The following is a 19986-nucleotide window of genomic DNA, read 5'->3' as shown; positions in this document are numbered from 1 at the left end:
ATAGAAAACATTACATAAAAAGCCTGTTGGCGTTCCGAAGACTCCAGAAAATGCACATATTCAAAATGTTCTAAAATTAAAAAATGCTTCCTAAATACGCAATGAAAAAAGCGGGGAAAGTGTGTGAAGGAGGTCTTAGGGCCTGTTCGCATCCACGTTGGCCTTGCTTTCGGCTTTCCGTTTATCTGTTCCGTCAGAGGAAAGAGAAACTGAAAGTATAGTTTACTTTTGCAATACCATTATTTCAATGGTATTTTTTATTCAGTTTGCCGCTGTTGTGTGCTGCGCTATTGTTTCAGTGAGAAAAATGGAAAAAAATGGAAATGGAAAAAAAACCATGAAGAAGGACGTGGTGTACGTCTGAAACGCGTAGCCACCTAATCCATGCGTTCACCCGTACATTCGAGAACTATCTTGTTTTAAATCATACAAATAAAATTGGAACTACGTTCTATTTAAAATTTGACTGCGCTGGACCATCTACTTTTGTTCGTTTCTTCTGTCGGTCTCTCTTCACCCTCGTACAGATGGTTAATCGGGGTCGGGATATTTCCGTCTGAGTTTTTATCCATGGTAACCAGGCAATTTGTGCGTTTATATTCTTAGTCAATTAGACGTTGTGTCATCGTCTCCAGCGAGACGGATCCTGCTCTTTTTATAGGAGCTTCCTCACATGGGTAAACTATAATTTTGCACGCTTTTGACACTTTTTAAGCCTCTTTCTGTTGTACAAGTTGGGCACCTGCAGTGCAGGAAGAGCATAAATCCTTGACTTTTATGTTCTTTTATGTTTTTTATGTTTTTTATGTCATTGGCTCTTTTATGATTTTGCATTTTTTATGACTGCACTAGAAAGTGACAGTGGACGCCTATTGACATGCAGGCAGCAGCAGGGGGCAGCACTGGTTTTGGTGTCATGCTGGACTTTGCACATTCAATAAGTGCCCAGCAGGAAGCCAATTGCTGCTCTTTGCACCATTAATAGCAGCTGAAGTACATATAAATAGAGTGCTCAGGGTCTGCGCTTCATGCAACCTGTGATAATGCAGCAGGGAATTCATGAAATAACAATTCCCTAATAAGTCTTATTCGGAGCTGCTTTCTTAGAAGTGCGAGCTCTCCAGGCAGTGGCGTAGCTATAGGGGTCGCAGCGGTCGCAATTGCGACCGGGCCCCGAAGCCTGGGGGGCCCACGGCCCCCCCACCACATTTTCGGGAGGTTACTTATGTAAAAACGCTGCATAAGCAGCATTAAAGCTGGACAGATGCCGTTTTCTAAAGGACCTTTAATGACGTCATGCCCATGTGACCTGATTCGCCTTTGAGGAACAGAACCCACGCCCACCGATCAGGTCCTTCTACCACAGTATAGCAGCAGCAGAGTCGGCAGAAGAGAAAGCACGTCCACCTCTCAGGTCCTGGTGAGCGCTTCCTTAACCCCCTCTCTCCCTGCATCCCCCATTGTCTCTTCTTTACTTGTCTCTCCTGACCCCAACTCCTGTAGGGTTTGTTAAGTTTTTTAATTCACCATGCGTTTTGCTGCGATTTTCGTAATTGCGGCAAAAATGGCGCGGTTTTGCCGCGATTTTCGTAATTGCGGCAAAAATGGCGCGGTTTTGCCGCGATTATGAAACTTGCAGCAAACCACACCATTCATATCACAAATTCGAAGATTGCTTAAAAGTAGTACAAGATGCATAAAAACATTAGGCTTAGGGCTTATTCAGACGAACGGGATATATTAGTCCGTGCAACGCGCGTGATTTTCATGCACGTCGCACGGACCTATGTTAGTCTATGGGGCCGTGCAGACAGGTGCGTGATTTTTACGCAGCGTCAATCCGCTGCGAAAAACTCACAACATGTCCGTTCTTTGTGCGTATTTCGCGCATCACGCACCCATTGAAGTCAATGGGTGCGTGAAAATCACGCGCACCACACGGAAGCACTTCCGTGGGACGCGCGTGATTAGCGCAACAGCAGTGAAAAGTATGAATGAAAACAGAAAAGCACCACGTGCTTTTCTGTTTACAAACATCCAAAAACGGAGTGTCATAATGATGGCCACTGGCCTAGCTATAGGGGTCGCAGCGGTCGCAATTGCGACCGGGCCCCGAAGCCAGGGGGGCCCACAGCCCTCCGCACCCCATCAATAAAAAGTTACTATAGTAACTCGGGCCGCGGGCCCCTGTTACTATAGTAACAGACTTTACTTACCTTCCTGGTTCCGGATCGCAGCGGAGGTCCTGACGTCAAGCGCTGTGCGCAGCGCATGACGTCACAGCGCTATGCCGCCGCGCACAACATCGAGAGGACAGAACTTCCGCCGCGGCTGAAGAGGAAGGTAAGATTAGTAGCCCTGACTGGCGGAGTCCGACTCCCGGGAACCGCCAATCAGCTGTTTTGAAGGGGCCGCAGCACTCGTACGAGAGCTGCTTCCCCTTCATTCCGTTCACACTGTGAATCGGTGTCGGCGATTCACAGTGTGAGCGAGTAGTGAAATGAAAGGGAAGCAGCTCTCGTACGAGTGCTGCGGCCCCTTCAAAACAGCTGATTGGCGGGTCCCGGGAGACGGACCCCGACACATCAGCTATTGATGGCCTATCCTGAGGATAGGCCATCAATGTTTAGGGACTGCACAACCCCTTTAAGCCTACGATGTAGCAGGCTTAGCGGGCCCATTAGACAGGATCACAGATTGTGTGATACTGTCTGCTGGGCCCTGTATCTAAGCCAATCACATGGTAGGCTTAGATAAATGGCCCATGCGTGATACTGTCTGCTGGGCCCTGTATATAAGCCTACCACACTGTAGGTTTAGATACAGGGCCCCAGCACACAGTAATCTTATACTGTATAAGATTACTGTCTGCTGGACCCTGTATCTAACCCTACCTTGTGGTAGGCTTAGATACAGGGTCCCACAGACAGTATCACACATGGGCCCTTTATCTAAGCCTAACACGTGTTGCTAATCGTTTTTTTTGTATGTTTTCTTACAGGTTCGGTCGTTGGACTACGCCGGATTCCAGGACTATTTCGATGACGGCTTTTTTTTTTTATTATCAATAAAATGGTTAATGAGGGTTGTGTGGGTTTTTTTTTTATTTCAATAAAATATTTTTTCTATGTCTTTGTGGTTTTTTTTAAAACTATATTACTGCCGCCTTAGTAATGGCCGCCGGCTGATTGACAGCATCCATTGCTAAGGCGGGGCTTAGTGTTAGCGGATGCAGAGGCTAACACTAACCCCCTTTATTACCCCGGTACCCACCACCACCAGGGGTGCTGGGAAGAGCCGGGTACCATCAGTACTTGACCATCTGTAGTGATGGTCGGCCACTGGGGTGGCCTCAGACTGGTATTATCAGGAGGGGAAAGGCCAAAAACAGTGGCCCTTCCCACCCTGGTAATGCTTTATTGTATCTGGCTGGTTATGAAAAATGGGGGGGACCCCATGTCATTTAAAAAAAAAAAAAAAAAAAAATTGGAAAGAACGATGTCGGGTCCCCCCCCAATTTTCATAACCAGCCAGATACAACATAGCAGCAGCAGGCAGCATTACCAGGGTGGTAGGCGCCACTGTTTTTGGCCTTCCCCAGCCTAATACCAGCCTGCGGCCACCCCGGTGCCTGCCCGTCACTACAGATGGTCGGGTACTGGTTTGTACCCGGCTCTTCCCAGTACCCCTGGTGGCGGTGGGTACCGGGGTAATAATGGGGGTTAGTGTTGGCCTTTGCACCGGCTAACATTAAGCCCCGCCTTAGTAATGGTGGTTGTCAATTAGCCAGCGGCCATTACTAAGGCGGTGATAATAAAGTTTAAAAAGATACAAGCACATAGAAAAAAATATTTTATTGAAAAAAAAAAATACAACCCTCATTAAACATTTTATTGAGAATAAAAAACCGCCGTCATTGAAGTCCTCGAATGCGAAGTCCAACAACCGAACCTGTAAAAAAACACAAACACACAAAAATAATCAGTAACACATAAAGAAGCAAAATTATTATTCTTAGCTTTCCTGGGTCCAGCGCTGGAGACACAATGTCAGCGAGCTGAGTCCTGTATCTAATCCAATCATGTGTGATACTGTCTGCTAGGGCCTGTATCTAATCCTATCATGTGTGATACTGTCTGCTGGGCCCTATATCTAATCCAATCATGTGTGATACTGTCTGCTGAGCCACTGTATCTAATCCTATCATGTGTGATACTGTCTGCTGAGCCACTGTATCTAATCCTATCATGTGTGATACTGTCTGCTGAGCCACTGTATCTAATCCTATCATGTGTGATACTGTCTGCTGAGCCACTGTATCTAATCCTATCATGTGTGATACTGTCTGCTGAGCCACTGTATCTAATCCTATCATGTGTGATACTGTCTGCTGAGCCACTGTATCTAATCCTATCATGTGTGATACGGTCTGCTGAGCCACTGTATCTAATCCTATCATGTGTGATACTGTCTGCTAGGCCCTATATCTAATCCTATCATGTGTGATACTGTCTGCGGAGCTGTGTATCTAATCCGATCATGTGTGATACTGTCTGCTGGGCCACTGCATCTAATCCTATCATGTGTGATACTGTCTGCTCAGCCACTGTATCTAATCCTATCGTGTGATACGGTCTGCTGAGCCACTGTATCTAATCCTATCATGTGTGATACTGTCTGCTCAGCCACTGTATCTAATCCTATCATGTGTGATACTGTCTGCTCAGCCACTGTATCTAATCCTATCATGTGTGATACTGTCTGCTGAGCCACTGTATCTAATCCTATCCATAGTTTATAGGGTCGTAGTGCTATAGATATGCTATGCTGTCTCCTATACACACATTTTTTTTGGGTGGACACATATGTATTGGGGCTATTTCCCCTGACATTTTAAGTCCTTAGTGACGCCCCGGCTGCTAGTGCTGCATTGTTGGGTCACTTAGGAGACCCAGCGATGCAACTGAAAGCTGCGGACCGTCGGCCATGAGAAGTTTGCAGGGGGGGGGGCCCAATAAGAACTTTTGCATCGGGGCCCATGAGCCTTTAGCTACGCCCCTGTCTCCAGGTATATTGCAGGTCAGCCAAGGGAGTTTGACCTCTCTCTTCGAAGCTTCACTGCTCATCAAGCCGAAGATAATTTTGGAGAACATCCGCACTGTCCTAATCCTGCTTGAAAAAGGATCAAAATAACATTATATTACAGAATTACTAGTTATGGAATTATTAGAGCAGGTTCTCCAACCGTGAGAATATCCAGTATGACTTTGTAATGTAATATAGACCCACAGGAACGCCATATAACACTGTGCAGACTACGGCACAACTACTGCGAGTGACAATGACGACTGAGACCCAGAGTTGTCACCCACTGGCCACGTCCTCTGTTGTAAAACTGCAGCTTGGATATATATTTTTAGGCCGAGTTTAGCAAAAAAATAAGATTAAAATAGTCAATTAATCTGAGAGTTTCCCTAACAAATAATTTATAATGGGAAACTTCCTGTTTTTATTGGATTTTCCCTTTGAGATTGAATATTTGCGTTGTATCACGGGGAAATTCTCGGACTTGATATCAGTAGAAAATTCTGTAGACCAAGGAAGCTCCATGGTGCGTGTGATAAACACTGATGGGAATAATTATGTGACATCAACCCCATTATAGTCGTCTCTGTAGGTGACGTTGGACACTGGATATAATAACAGCGACGTTAATGAATATTTTATTATGGTTAGTTTGTATTATTGTGCGATCAGCCTGGAGGTGCTGGACATTTGGCTGCTCCCCAGTTCTTATTATTCTGCACACCTGGCACTGACATCACACAGGAGCCAGACACAAGCCGGTCTAGTCCCAGACAACTGGAAACACAATCCTGTTGAGCAACATTTCTGTGTGTGCGTTAATTACAACCGTCAACCCTCCCAGAGGAGATCGCTGGATGCAGTGTACACAAGGGCCCTGGAAATGTGGCCGCAGAATGGTTTTACTCGCACATTCCTTCACAGATTATCAGGGACAAGTAAATACACGTCTTGTTTTACTACACATCATGCTTACCACATGTCTGTCTTCAGCACAGCCCCCTTCCTCATACAAGACTCTATCATACATGTATCCAGCATTCACCAGTCCTAATGTAAACCTCTGCATGTAACTAAGAATGTTTTCATTCACTGGCAGCAAGCATAGATCTTGTGGAATTGAAACACAACGTATATCAGAAAGTTGCAGAACTTTTCATTATACGAACATATTCTAATCACTTTCACATACGTTGACTATGCTTTAGAAACATTCAAAGTTTTCTATGGTTTTCTAAAAAAAAACAATAATCCAGCAATAAAGGTCCTTTTACACGGCTTTGCTGCCTGTCCAACGAGCGCCGATCGACATTACAGCATTTCCATTATCGCTTGTCTGCTCTATTGAAACAGAACAATGATTGGAATGTATGGGAACGCATGATCGTTAATTTGTATAATGTAATATAACCTCAAAAAGGAACTTTAACATTTAAATGTGCTGCTTTTGTGACGTTCATGTAATCGGAGGAGTCTTATAGTTGGTTCTCTGTTTAGTCGTCTGCTGCGGATGGTTTTACAAAATTGATCAGAATTCTGGACTAAAGGGGTTTTTACATGGGGAGGTATCTAGCGCCTATCCATGAGAATAGCATGTCGATCGGCACTCAATTGCTCCATTTACATGGAGCCATGATCGTGGCTATATGGAGACAAACTATTTTTAATACAATTTTTTGTCCCCTTACAGTTTGCATATTGTCAGGAGATGTTCTGCAGACAAATGACCATTTTTATGGCGGCATAAAAGATATGATCAGCCGACATACGAGCGCTCGTTGTCCGATCATTGGCCCCTGTAAAAGGGCTTTTATGTATACCGGATTATAGGGGATTTCCCATCTTGGGCATTTATGACATATCCACAGGATATGCCATAAATGTCCGATAGATGTGGGTCCCAACTCTGAGACCCGGAACCTATCTCTAAAACGGGCTCCCTGACCCCCATCCTACCCCTCTTGCCCTCACTGCTCTCTGGCCGCTGACTAACGAGGTGATCGGAATACAGAAACAGCCGACCTCACCGTGCTACTCTGTTTCAGCAACTCTTATTCACTTCTATGAGAGTTACAGAAATAGCAAAGCTCATCGAGCTCGGCTGTTTCTGAACACCGCATCAGACAGTGGCTGGGGACCAGCGGCAGGAGGTAGGATGGGGGTAAAATTCCCCCTTTCTAGAGATTGGTGCGGGTCCCTTCTAGAGATAGGTGCGGGTCCCACATCTATCGGATAATAGCCTATTCTGTGGATATGCCACAAATGTCCAAGAATGGAAAACCCGTTTAAGGGCCTGTTCACATCAGCGTCGGGCTTCCGTTCATCTTTTTCATTAGACCTTTCCGTCAGAGGAACGGATGAACGAAACCCATAGCTTCCGTTTGAATTACCATTGATTTAATTGGTAATGTTTCTGTTGCAGTTAGTTTCCGTTTGTTTCCATTCCGTTTAGGTTTCCGTTTTTTCAGGGAAACAATAGAGTGGTTGAGTACGCTATTGTTTCTGTGAAGAAAAACAAAACTTTATGAAACAGAAACAAATGAAAACCAACTGCAACAGAAGCATTACCATTTAAATCAATGATAACGTAAACCTAAGCTATGGTTTCCGTTCATCGGTTCCCCCGAACAGAAGCCCGACGCTGGAATCACAATGGCAGTTTTTGTGACCATTTTGCAGTTTTTTAAGCCAAAGCCAGGAGTGGGTCCAAAAAGAAGAAAAAGTATGAAGGAAAGACTGATCATTGTCCTCTCTTGTATCCACTTCTGGCTCTGGCTTAAAAAAAACTGCATCAAACCTTACTATGTGAATCCAGCCTTAAGGAATTTTCTGTACTAACCCCAATTAGACTGTGTAATAAGAAAAGCCCTTCTATATGGACAGCATATGTGGTTTTTTTCCCGTCTCCGCATATTATCCCTTGGTTTTTCTGACCAAAACTAGATGACCATAGGGTTCTGTGGGATCTAAATTTAATTCAGTAGAACCGCGGGGAGTCCAGGTGTTACGTCCATAATACAGATGTTATAAAGCAGCCGCACAACGACTTACGACCGGTCCCCGGTTAGGACTTGATTCTTTATATCACAATTACTAATCCTTTATTACATGCTTTATTATATCAGTTTCCATTTTTTATTTTTACAAATAGAAAATCAAAGACACAGCGCCGTGTTGAAACAATGGATTCCGCTGCGATAACTTTCTTCTGATGAGTGGAGGAAAACACATAACCCCCGAGAGAAAGTGCGGAGGACCTTCATGTCATTGGGTTTCCTGGTATCCTGCTCTCTCACAGGTCAGTGTCATTGTCCTGCGGGTTTATACACAATTACGAACGAAAGAAATGTCGTTCGCTTGTTAAATATTCCATTCAGCTTTTCCTTCGTTACTGTTGCATCTGTTTCTGGGAAAGTTGGGTGACGATATGGTGGAAAATATATCTAACGCAGGGAACCTGAATGGCAAATCTGCTTACCTGTGTAGTAATATGTACAGGGGAGGTATTTGAGCCCATACAGGCAGATTTACCATGCAGCAAAAGCTGGGTGACTCTGCTTTTCTAGACCAGATATTTGCCATGGGACCTTTTTCTAAGAGGCTCAGGTACAGCTTGTAGCCCGAAATATCATACTAAGGCTTCGTTCACATCTGCGTCAGAGCTCCGTTCCGACGTTCCGTCAGAGCTTTCCGTTGGAACGGAACACTGACTGAAACAAACTAAAACCATAGGTTTCCGTTTTCATCACCATTGATTTCAACGGTGACGGATCTGATGCAAATGGTTTCCGTTTTCGTCGTTTTGACGGAATGAATAGCGCAGTCGACTACGGTAGTAATTCCGTCAAAACGACGGAACCCTTGCACAACTGAGGCAAACGGAAACCATTTGCAATGGATCCGTCACCATTGAAATCAATGGTGATGAAAACGGAAACCTATGGTTTTCGTTTCAGTCAGTGTTCCGTTCATGCTTCCCCTGACTGAAAGCTTTGATGGAACATCAGAACGTAGTCCCGACGCAGATGTGAACGAAGCCTCCTGCTAGATCCTCTGCTACCTCCTGCTAGATCCTCTGCTACCTCCTGCTAGATCCTCTGCTACCTCCTGCTAGATCCTCTGCTACCTCCTGCTAGATCCTCTGCTACCTCCTGCTAGATCCTCTGCTACCTCCTGCTAGATCCTCTGCTACCTCCTGCTAGATCCTCTGCTACCTCCTGCTACATCCTCTGCTACCTCCTGCTAGATCCTCTGCTACCTCCTGCTAGATCCTCTGCTACCTCCTGCTAGATCCTCTGCTACCTCCTGCTAGATCCTCTGCTACCTCCTGCTAGATCCTCTGCTACCTCCTGCTAGATCCTCTGCTACCTCCTGCTAGATCCTCTGCTACCTCCTGCTAGATCCTCTGCTAGATCTTCTGCTACCTCCTGCTACATCCTCTGCTACCTCCTGCTACATCCTCTGCTACCTCCTGCTACATCCTCTGCTACCTCCTGCTACATCCTCTGTTACCTCCTGCTACATCCTCTGTTACCTCCTTCTACATCCTCTGTTACCTCCTGCTACATCCTCTGTTACCTCCTGCTACATCCTCTGCTACCTCCTGCTATCTCCTGCTACATCCTCTGCTACCTCCTGCTACATCCTCTGCTACCTCCTGCTCCATCCTCTGCTACCTCCTGCTAGAGCCTCTGCTACCTCCTGCTAGAGCCTCTGCTACCTCCTGCTAGAGCCTCTGCTACCTCCTGCTAGAGCCTCTGCTACCTCCTGCTAGAGCCTCTGCTACCTCCTGCTAGAGCCTCTGCTACCTCCTGCTAGACCCTCTGCTAGATCTTCTGCTACCTCCTGCTACATCCTCGGCTACCTCCTGCTACATCCTCTGCTACCTCCTGCTACATCCTCTGCTACCTCCTGCTACATCCTCTGCTACCTCCTGCTATATCCTCTGCTAGATCCTCTGCTACCTCCTGCTAGATCCTCTGCTACCTCCTGCTAGATCTTCTGCTACCTCCTGCTAGATCCTCTGCTACCTCCTGCTAGATCCTCTGCTACCTCCTGCTATATCCTCTGCTACCTCCTGCTAGATCCTCTGCTACCTCCTGCTAGACCCTCTGCTACCTCCTGCTAGACCCTCTGCTAGATCTTCTGCTACCTCCTGCTACATCCTCTGCTACCTCCTGCTACATCCTCTGCTACCTCCTGCTACATCCTCTGCTACCTCCTGCTACATCCTCTGCTACCTCCTGCTACATCCTCTGTTACCTCCTGCTACATCCTCTGCTACCTCCTGCTACATCCTCTGCTACCTCCTGCTACATCCTCTGCTACCTCCTGCTACATCCTCGGTTACCTCCTGCTACATCCTCTGTTACCTCCTGCTACATCCTCTGTTACCTCCTGCTACATCCTCTGCTACATCCTCTGCTACCTCCTGCTACATCCTCTGTTACCTCCTGCTACATCCTCTGTTACCTCCTGCTACATCCTCTGCTACATCCTCTGCTTCCTCCTGCTACATCCTATGCTACCTCCTGCTACATCCTCTGTTACCTCCTGCTACATCCTCTGCTACATCCTCTGCTACCTCCTGCTAGATCTTCTGCTACCTCCTGCTAGATCCTCTGCTACCTCCTGCTAGATCCTCTGCTACCTCCTGCTAGGTCCTCTGCTACCTCCTGCTAGGTCCTCTGCTACCTCCTGCTAGGTCCTCTGCTGCCTCCTGCTAGGTCCTCTGCTGCCTCCTGCTAGGTCCTCTGCTGCCTCCTGCTAGGTCCTCTGCTGCCTCCTGCTAGGTCCTCTGCTGCCTCCTGCTAGGTCCTCTGCTGCCTCCTGCTAGGTCCTCTGCTGCCTCCTGCTAGATCCTCTGCTGCCTCCTGCTAGATCCTCTGCTGCCTCCTGCTAGATCCTCTGCTGCCTCCTGCTAGATCCTGTGCTGCCTCCTGCTAGATCCTCTGCTGCCTCCTGCTAGATCCTCTGCTGCCTCCTGCTAGATCCTCTGCTGCCTCCTGCTAGATCCTCTGCTGCCTCCTGCTAGATCCTCTGCTGCCTCCTGCTAGATCCTCCTCTCTGATACATGTTATCCCAGTTTGTCGTGTCAGGAAGGGCACTTTTCTTTAGGCATAGTCTCTTAGGGGCCCGGTCGTCCCCTTGGGCACTATGTGATATCTGGTTTATATGTTGTATTTTCTCACGCTACTGTTACATTGTGCAGGTATTTCTTGTAGCACCTGTGCTTGTGTCCTCCAGCCATGACTTCCCGTCCGCATAGCACAGGGGATATCGTTTTTCATGCTATTCTCATTCATTGAGTTCACAGTTGTCGTCTGCTCTGTATTTCAGCGAGCAATTTTATTAGTCAGACAAAAAGTTAATCAGCAAAGAAAACAACTTGTATATGTCTCCGTGTCACCCTCTTTATGAAAAAAAATTACATTCAGCAATTTCCTAATCATATCAGATTCTGGAAAAGCTGGGTGACAATCTGGCCTCAGTTACAGCTCCCACACACAGCTCTTCGAGAGTCCTGAATGGCATATGTTATTCCGTGATGTGGGAATGGGATGTATCACTGCATGGAACAGAAGGTAAATTACTATGGATCCTATTATGATTCATTAGTTCCATTATTGCCATGCTTTACGTTTCACATAGCTGTTATAAGAAATTCTGCTGTTTCACAGATGACCATTCGTTCTGGAGACGCCCCAGAAACGTAATAGATCAGATAAAGATCAGATGATACGGTAACTGAGCTTGGCCTATGGCAGCCTACACCAAAAAGTGCGCCTGTTTCATGAGCAGTCGTTCTCTATCGTCACTGGCAAATGACCGAGAATAAATCAACTCAGAGAGTCGTTTGTGTGTAGATGTTTTATTTTGGCTGTCGTTCGAGTAAAATAATAAACCCTCAAATTTCCCCCCCAAAAAAAAATCGAATTTGTCCGGTACAGCAGATGGCGGTCCTATTGTCTAATTATTAGGTTCAGGTTCTACAAGGAATTCTCGGCTCCTAGAAATGGTCAATAAAGAAATAACGTTTTTGGCTGGTACTTGGCGATCGCCCTTTGAAGATATTACTGCCCCTTATCTCTCACTCGTCAGGACAATGAGAAGTTTACACCCTGTATTTTCAGTGAAGATAATCAGCAATAAATTTGGGCCTTTGAAATAAAATGTCTTCAGCCTCCTGACATCCTGTTCTAACAGGTCTGGCAATTACTAAGTTGTGGGTCCTCAGGCCGTGGGCTACAATGAAGTTTTATGCTGCTGCAGAGAAAAGTTCTTTCACACCAACTGGTGTTTCATCAGGGAATGGTCCTTCCCTGGGAGTCTTGTATTTTTGAAGCTTTAAAAAGTTGGAGTGAATCCTCCAGTCACCCCGCATACACCAATGACCCTGCATACACCAATGACCCCAGCATACCCTAATCACCTATCATCCTACAGTCACCCCACATACTTTATTGACCCTGCATACTCCAATAAACTTAGCATACCCAAATTACCCATCATCCTTTAGTCACCCCACATACTCTATTGATCCTGTATTCTCCAATGACCAGAGCACCCCCCTATCACCCATCCTTCTCTAGTGACCCCACATATTCCAATGACCCTGCATACACCTATCACCCCAACATACCCTAATCGCGCATCATCCTCTAGTCACCCCACATACTTTATTGACCCTGCATACTCCAATAAAGTCAGCAAACCCCAATTACCCATCCTTCTCTAGTCACCCCACATCCTCCAATGACCCCTGCACACACCAAGCATCAGCCATCCTCTAATTCACCCCGCATTCCCCAACTATTCTAGATCCTCTAATGACCCATACATATTCCAGTCACCCATCATCCCCTAGTCACAACACATCCCCCAACCGCCCCGCATCCCCCAGCCGCCCCGCATCCCCCAGCCGCCCATCATCCCCCAGCCCCCACCATCCTCCAGTGACCCACCATCCTCCAGTGACCCATGCATACTTCAGTCACTTATCATCCGCTAATCAACCCAAACCTTACAGCTACCGTGCATAAATTTGGTCCTCCAATGAGCTCTTTGTATTGCAGTCACCTATCATACTCTAGTCCCTTCACATCTTCCAATAACCCCACATAGTCCAGTCACCACGCATCATCTGTTCACATCCAGGACTTTGCATACTCCAGTTACCCAGCCATCCTCCAGACACCCCATTCAACCCATTCGCCTGCACCCTACAGTTGCCCAGGGCATTGCAAGTGTCACATTTTTAATCAACAGAGACCTGAAAAGGCTTTATCTCCCTTTTGTCTCTGCTGTCAGGCAATCAATCTCTTCTGAAGAGAACGCTTCCATTTAGTCAACTGTGGGGGGTTTATCTCTGTTCCCATTGTACGCCATCACTGTTATAATCTCTGGATGGACAAGCTTCAAGAAGGCTGGAGATGCTGTTGTCATACAGTAGCTGTAGCCACATATGCAGAATATAAAGTGTTAATCAGATAAGTGCTTTTACTATGGGAACCTACGACCTTTATCATGCGCGCAGATATTTTTCTTATTTGCTGAGGGGAGACCTGAAGCATATGTGCCCCAATGCAAAACTACTACCAGCGTCCCTCAAGTGTTGTGTCTGGTATAGCAAGCACCTAAAAAAGCCCTAAACACTGTGTGTAATGTATAAGGCAGGCGCTTGTACTTTATGCTGATGGAGTGATATATGGTTATAACATAATATATACCGTAATCAGCATGAATCACTCAGAGTATTTATCTAATTATAACACCAGCGAAGTAGTGGCTCAGAATAGATAATAATTTATATCGTATGAACTGTGATCTAAACTTCACACTGGCATTGTACTTGGATAATGTCAGTATTAGCCACTCCAGAGAGCTGAAACAAAAAACCTTCTTGGCCCCAATACAAAATCTGTAACCGGGCCCCCACCAACAATGTGCCATTTATAATACTGGTGTATTCCTATCTGGCAGAGGGGCCTTTAGGCATTAGGGTCTCGGGTGGCGACTGCTACCTCAACACCCCCAATAGCTACACCCCTGTGTTGTCCAGCTCTGGAGCAGCTTAGATGACACTAGTTATGCAGCAAACCTCCCCCGACCCAAAACCCTGTTGCCACCTATCAGTGCAATTACAGCGTTCGCCACAAGGTCTCAGCCATTAGCCACAACCTGGAGCAATAATTATTCTACATACAACCAGTATGATTTCATGTAGTTAACATATTAATTACAGGGTTTCGTATCTGGGTCACACATTTCCTCACCTGCAGTGTAAGCGAGAAATGTCCTTGTACCATGACGACACCTGAGTAATCTGCAAGGTGTAGAAAGATTCGAAAATCTGATGGAAAGATATTCCAAATATCCAGATGCAGTATGACGAACGTTGGAAATATCTGAACGTACGTGATGAATGTAAACCGTAATAATAATAATCAACATTTTCCATTTGTACAACATAGGACTACATGTATCAAGCCGGCATAGGACTTCATGTATCAAGCCGGCATAGGACTACATGTATCAAGCCGGCATAGGACTACATGTATCAAGCCGGCATAGGGCTACATGTATCAAGCCGGCATAGGGCTACATGTATCAAGCCGGCATAGGGCTACATGTATCAAGCCGGCATAGGACTGCATGTATCAAGCCGGCATAGGACTACATGTATCAAGCCGGCATAGGACTGCATGTATCAAGCCGGCATAGGACTACATGTATCAAGCCGGCATAGGGCTACATGTATGAAGCCGGCATAGGACTGCATGTATCAAGCCGGCATAGGGCTACATGTATCAAGCCGACATAGGACTACATGTATCAAGCCGGCATAGGACTACATGTATCAAGCCGACATAGGACTACATGTATCAACCTGGTGACTGTGAAATTTTTTGGGCACGTTTTAGGTCGGAATAATGTATATTGTGTCTGCTTTATTTATTACGTATATTTGCGCCGCATCTGCCACTTTTTGTTATTTATGTTAGCCAAGTGGGAGTGGTTATGGGCAGAGTTACTTTTTAGCTATAGTCGTGAAATCTGATTTTTAAATAAGTTGCACAAATAGCGGCATCTGCACATTACCAGCCACTAGAGCAACGCGTATGCCACAAAACTGAACCAAAAGCACCACAACATATAAAATGTAACAAATGTTGCGTGACGTTGGATACATTTTTTGCAAAATTAAAATAAGACGGACACCGAATAAGCCAAAATTTATGCTTCATTTATGAAATACAATACAATTAAAATGTAAAAAACTAAATCCAAATATTGTAAGAAATATCAACATTTACAGGAAAGATTCATCATTTATTTTGAAGGATTATTATTGTTTGTTTTTAATTTTAACAATTCTAAAAACTCAGGATTCGATCTTCACTTCCTGAAAATGTATTACATTTTATTGTAAGAAGAAAGTCTGATTATTTTTTTCCTCCTCTACATTGATTTCTACTCCAGGATCATGTCTTCTGTTTAGCTCAAGTCAAGCAAATCCTAATCTCCATTCTGGGGTGAAATAGTTAACAGTTTTTTTTTCCAAAGTCAAACAAAAGCCTTGGTGAATGAGAAAGGCGTGGATCCACAGTGAAGCCAAACCCCTGCTCGTAGGGCGGGTGAGGTGGTCACACTCAGCAGAGCCGGGCTCCTTGTTGTTGCAGCAGAGCCTTGTTGGAAAAAGCAATAGTCTGGGAGTTGTTACAGGTAAATCCTGCTCCCCTCCAGCCTCAGGGAGAGAAGGCTCATCACACAACTGGGGGAAACGCTTGGAGATGTCGAGCCCTTCACATCGGCACATGGATTAAACATCACGGTTCGGATACAACTCAGGAAAAACCTCCGATTTCCCTTATTTTTTCTTTCCGTTCGTTGCTTCGGGAGATCAATGAGCGTTATAACAGGACCCTTTGTTGGGCTTCATTCTTTTCCGTGTTTGGAATAAAACAAAAGGGAAGAGATTCACCCCCCGGAGCAGGTGCTGGGATCTCTGTTCGCCGCCGCTTCTCTGGGAAACGTCTCTTTCTTTGCTTAGACGAGAATTGGAAGTGGATGTTCACATATAAAACCTATGTGCCTTGAGTCCCTGAACGCTGCTTTGATCCATCAGGTCGGTCTCTAGTTATAATTTGTATGTAGCATGTTCTTCTTATGTTCCTGTAACGCACCTGTATTCAGGATTTGGCCTCTCTATGATTACTTATATGGTTGACGTTACATACTTTTATGTTGACAAATATATGGTTGGAGCAGTTGTACCCCCTGGTTTGTGTTTGGTGGGGCCTGGCGGAGGTTGTCCTGGTGAAATATTCCATTATCATTAGTTCTGTTAACCTCACAATTATGGTTGACACAAAGTTTCCTGTGAATAGTGGGATCTCTTATTAGGAGATAAGGCCCCTTCAACATCTTGCCTTAGGTGCCTGTGTCTCAAAGCACTCCGGTTACCCAATAAAAGTATAATTTCCTTAATATTTTTGTCTATTTTTTAATAAATTAAAACTATCCAAAGCCATAGAGTATTTGCTGGCTACAACGGTGTTATAGGGGTCCCCACACTGGGAGATATAGGGCATCTTGGACTGGGAGGACTTCCAAATATCGCAAACACTCAACTGTGAGAGTTTTATGGGATTGTACAAAGTTCTATGATGATGTACGTAATCCCATATGCATTGGACACTGGGATAAGACTCTTCTTTGCTGAGACATAATCAGTTTGGGGCTGCGCTCTCCTCTTCTCATCAATGGGGGGGGGGGGGGGGGGTTAGAAACTCAATTACTGGAATTCCTTGCTGCTCTTTGATTCACAAGCAAGACTAAAAAAAAAAAAAAAAAAAGAACCTGAGAAAGCCTCCTGGCTGCATGTGCCAAGCTAATTGTATACCCTTGTAATACTGCAGTTTGTGTTTATGGCTGGGAATAGGGCCAGGAACACAATATTAGTCTATTTCCCAGGCTCAGCCAAGGGAGTCTCTGTTATTTCTAAAGTGGTAACGAGGAGGGCAGGCAGCGCATTGCAGTGCGGCGGGGCAGCGGAAGGGGTTAATGTTCCCGGTCGTGATTGGGATGTTACCATATTGCAAGACTTAATCCGCTCACAGCAGCAGTTTTGAAGGGACATGTGTGAGTACACAGCACAACCCCCCATCCCCCAGCCCCCCTCTGTTATCAGTGGTGGGGTAAAGACCAAGGACGTGCAAGGCTGGATGTTTCACTTGGCACAAATATTTGTGCAGCTTGGATGGCAGAGCTTCTCACAGGTGTCTATAGGGGCCGTTGTCTTTGTGCGCTGGTTATATGTGTTGTACTTTGTGTTTAGTAACATTGCGCTGACTCTTTGTAACATAATACATGATACAGGCCATGTATACAAAGTCTCGTCACATGACAAAAGTTTGTAATGTTTGTAATAATATGCTATAACTATTGCAAAAATAGGTCCAGAACTAATCGTGACATGTTTGTATCCCTAAAAGCAAACCTCGAGCAATGCCTCCCCATCAGGGAACCATGAAACTGGCGTTCCTTGGAAACAAGTCAGAGGTTTTCCGGATGACCGCAGGAGCTAGAGCTAGAACGTAAAGATGGAGCATTTGTAAGGGTTCCCCAGAAAGGGAAGATATTTCAGGGGTTCCCCCATGGTAAAACGGTTGGAATTTACTGGCCATGGGGCTCTAGACAGAAATGTCCATCATAAGAATCAAGAACCAGTTTTCAGAGTTGAGGTAGCTGTGCGTGTGTGTGTGTGGTCATCTCAATGGGAGTAATGGGAACATAGGAGTTCCACCATTTTTAGGTTTCCCTAGCTGCCTGTGTGATCTTTTTCAAAATCAATGGTGGCTCCACCTGCTGGATCCCACCAATGCCATCTGATTGACATGCCAGAGAATTTTTTTGTTAGCAAACCTCTATCTTTTCAAAATCTATTTCCCTGGAGATAGATAGATAGATAGAAATGAGATAGATAGATAGATAGATAGAAATGAGATAGATAGATAGAAATGAGATAGATAGATAGAAATGAGAGAGAGATAGATAGATAGATAGATAGATAGATTATAGATAGATAGATAGATTATAGATAGATAGATAGATTATAGATAGATAGATTATAGATAGATAGATAGATTATAGATAGATAGATAGATTATAGATAGATAGATTATAGATAGATAGATAGATTATAGATAGATAGATATGAGATAGATAGATAGATATGAGATAGATAGATAGATAGATAGATAGAAATGAGATAGATAGATAGAAATGAGAGAGAGATAGATAGATAGATAGATAGATAGATTATAGATAGATAGATATGAGATAGATAGATAGATAGATAGAAATGAGAGATAGAAATGAGAGAGAGAGAGAGAGAGATAGATAGATAGATTATAGATAGATAGAAATGAGATAGATAGATAGAAATGAGAGAGAGAGAGAGATAGATATGAGATAGAGAGATAGATAGATTATAGATAGATAGATAGATATGAGATAGAAATGAGAGAGAGAGAGATGGATATGAGATAGATAGATAGATAGAAATGAGATAGATAGATAGAAATGAGATAGATAGAAATGAGAGAGAGAGATAGATATGAGATAGATAGATAGATAGATATGAGATAGAGAGATAGATAGATAGATTATAGATAGATAGATATGAGATAGATAGATATGAGTGAGAGATAGATAGATAGATAGATAGATAGATAGATAGATAGATAGATAGATAGATAGATAGATATGAGTGAGAGAGATGAGGTAGATAGAATAACATCCATCTATCTATATTCCTGTTTATACATTCTTACTTTATATTTCTACCACAGAATATGATTGTGTCATATAAATAATAGTAGTTATATTAATTATTGATATATTAAAAAAATACCCATTAATATTTTTGCCCACGTGGTTTATTGGAGCAGACAGGCCGCCATCCCAAAACAGAAGCTCATTTACAGTAATGGCAGAAAGTGTATTTTATCCATCGGAGATTTGCGCTGAGGTCACTCTGAATCCAGCAGAACATTTTGGATTGTTCCCTAATTATTCCCCTGGGAGCCCCTGCCGCCACCTCTCCTGATCAGGCAGCCTGGTCTTATCCGTCAGGGTAGAAGTAGAAAAACTCCTTCTGCATTGTAATCCTTGGAATCGCTTCTTCGGATACTAATTGCCCGGTGTTTGCTTGTTGTGCGTCTTCTGTTGTCGGCGCAGGCACTTCCTTCACTGCAGAAACATGTTGGGACTTTGCTCAAATGAACAAACCATCAATAGTTCTATTAACAAATGAGGCTGGAGCTGCAGCTGTCTGAGCTCCCAGCCACCTGTTCCTAATATGTCCCCACCTGCGACTTACATCTCTACGCCTGGCAAAAGAGACACGAGCAGTCGGCGGCAGCTTGTAAATAAACGCACGGGGTGATGCAGCTGGTTCGAGTGCCGAACGCTAAAGCCTCATGTAAATATTTACCTGCTTAGATACTTTTACCTGACTCCTGCGCCCAGTACAACTTCTCCTAGTAAATATGGCACATATCGTACTCTAGTATGTATCCTATTAATGGGATTGTATGGTTTAGAATTCAGAGTCTATAGAGGGTCATGTACTCAGGACCCTCATCCATTAGCCAGAGAGGAGAGTGGATACAAAGAGCGTCTTTCACTTTGGAGGACCCCGAATGTCCATCCATTACATTCACAGTCCATTGATTTTAGTGGGAATTGTGTAATACTTTATTACCACCATGGTGGTGCTGCAGGATAATTGGACACTTGCTGACAAGCTCCCCCACTGATTACAGTGGGGCATGCTGTGATCATCTTCTTACTGGGAGACCCTTCTAATGTAAAGAAATTGTAAAAAAAAATGTA

General features: G+C 44.6%; 1 protein-coding gene across 17 annotated transcripts in view; it reads left to right on the top strand.

Moving 5' to 3' along the window:
* PTPRF (protein tyrosine phosphatase receptor type F) overlaps positions 1–19986 on the top strand; it is a 717955-nt gene that overhangs the window by 460337 nt on the left and 237632 nt on the right. For 16 of the 17 annotated variants that reach the window (XM_075832637.1, XM_075832636.1, XM_075832645.1 and 13 more), the window contains one exon: positions 8237–8383. The gene's annotated coding sequence lies outside the window, so the exon portion shown is untranslated. Of the gene's footprint in view, positions 1–8236; positions 8384–15703; positions 16214–19986 lie in introns of those variants that run through there. The other variant, XM_075832640.1, reaches the window with a different exon arrangement.

The sequence above is a fragment of the Rhinoderma darwinii genome, chromosome 7 (assembly GCF_050947455.1).
Source record: "Rhinoderma darwinii isolate aRhiDar2 chromosome 7, aRhiDar2.hap1, whole genome shotgun sequence".
Lineage (NCBI taxonomy): Eukaryota > Metazoa > Chordata > Amphibia > Anura > Rhinodermatidae > Rhinoderma > Rhinoderma darwinii.
This window is presented reverse-complemented; position numbering and strand designations above follow the sequence as displayed.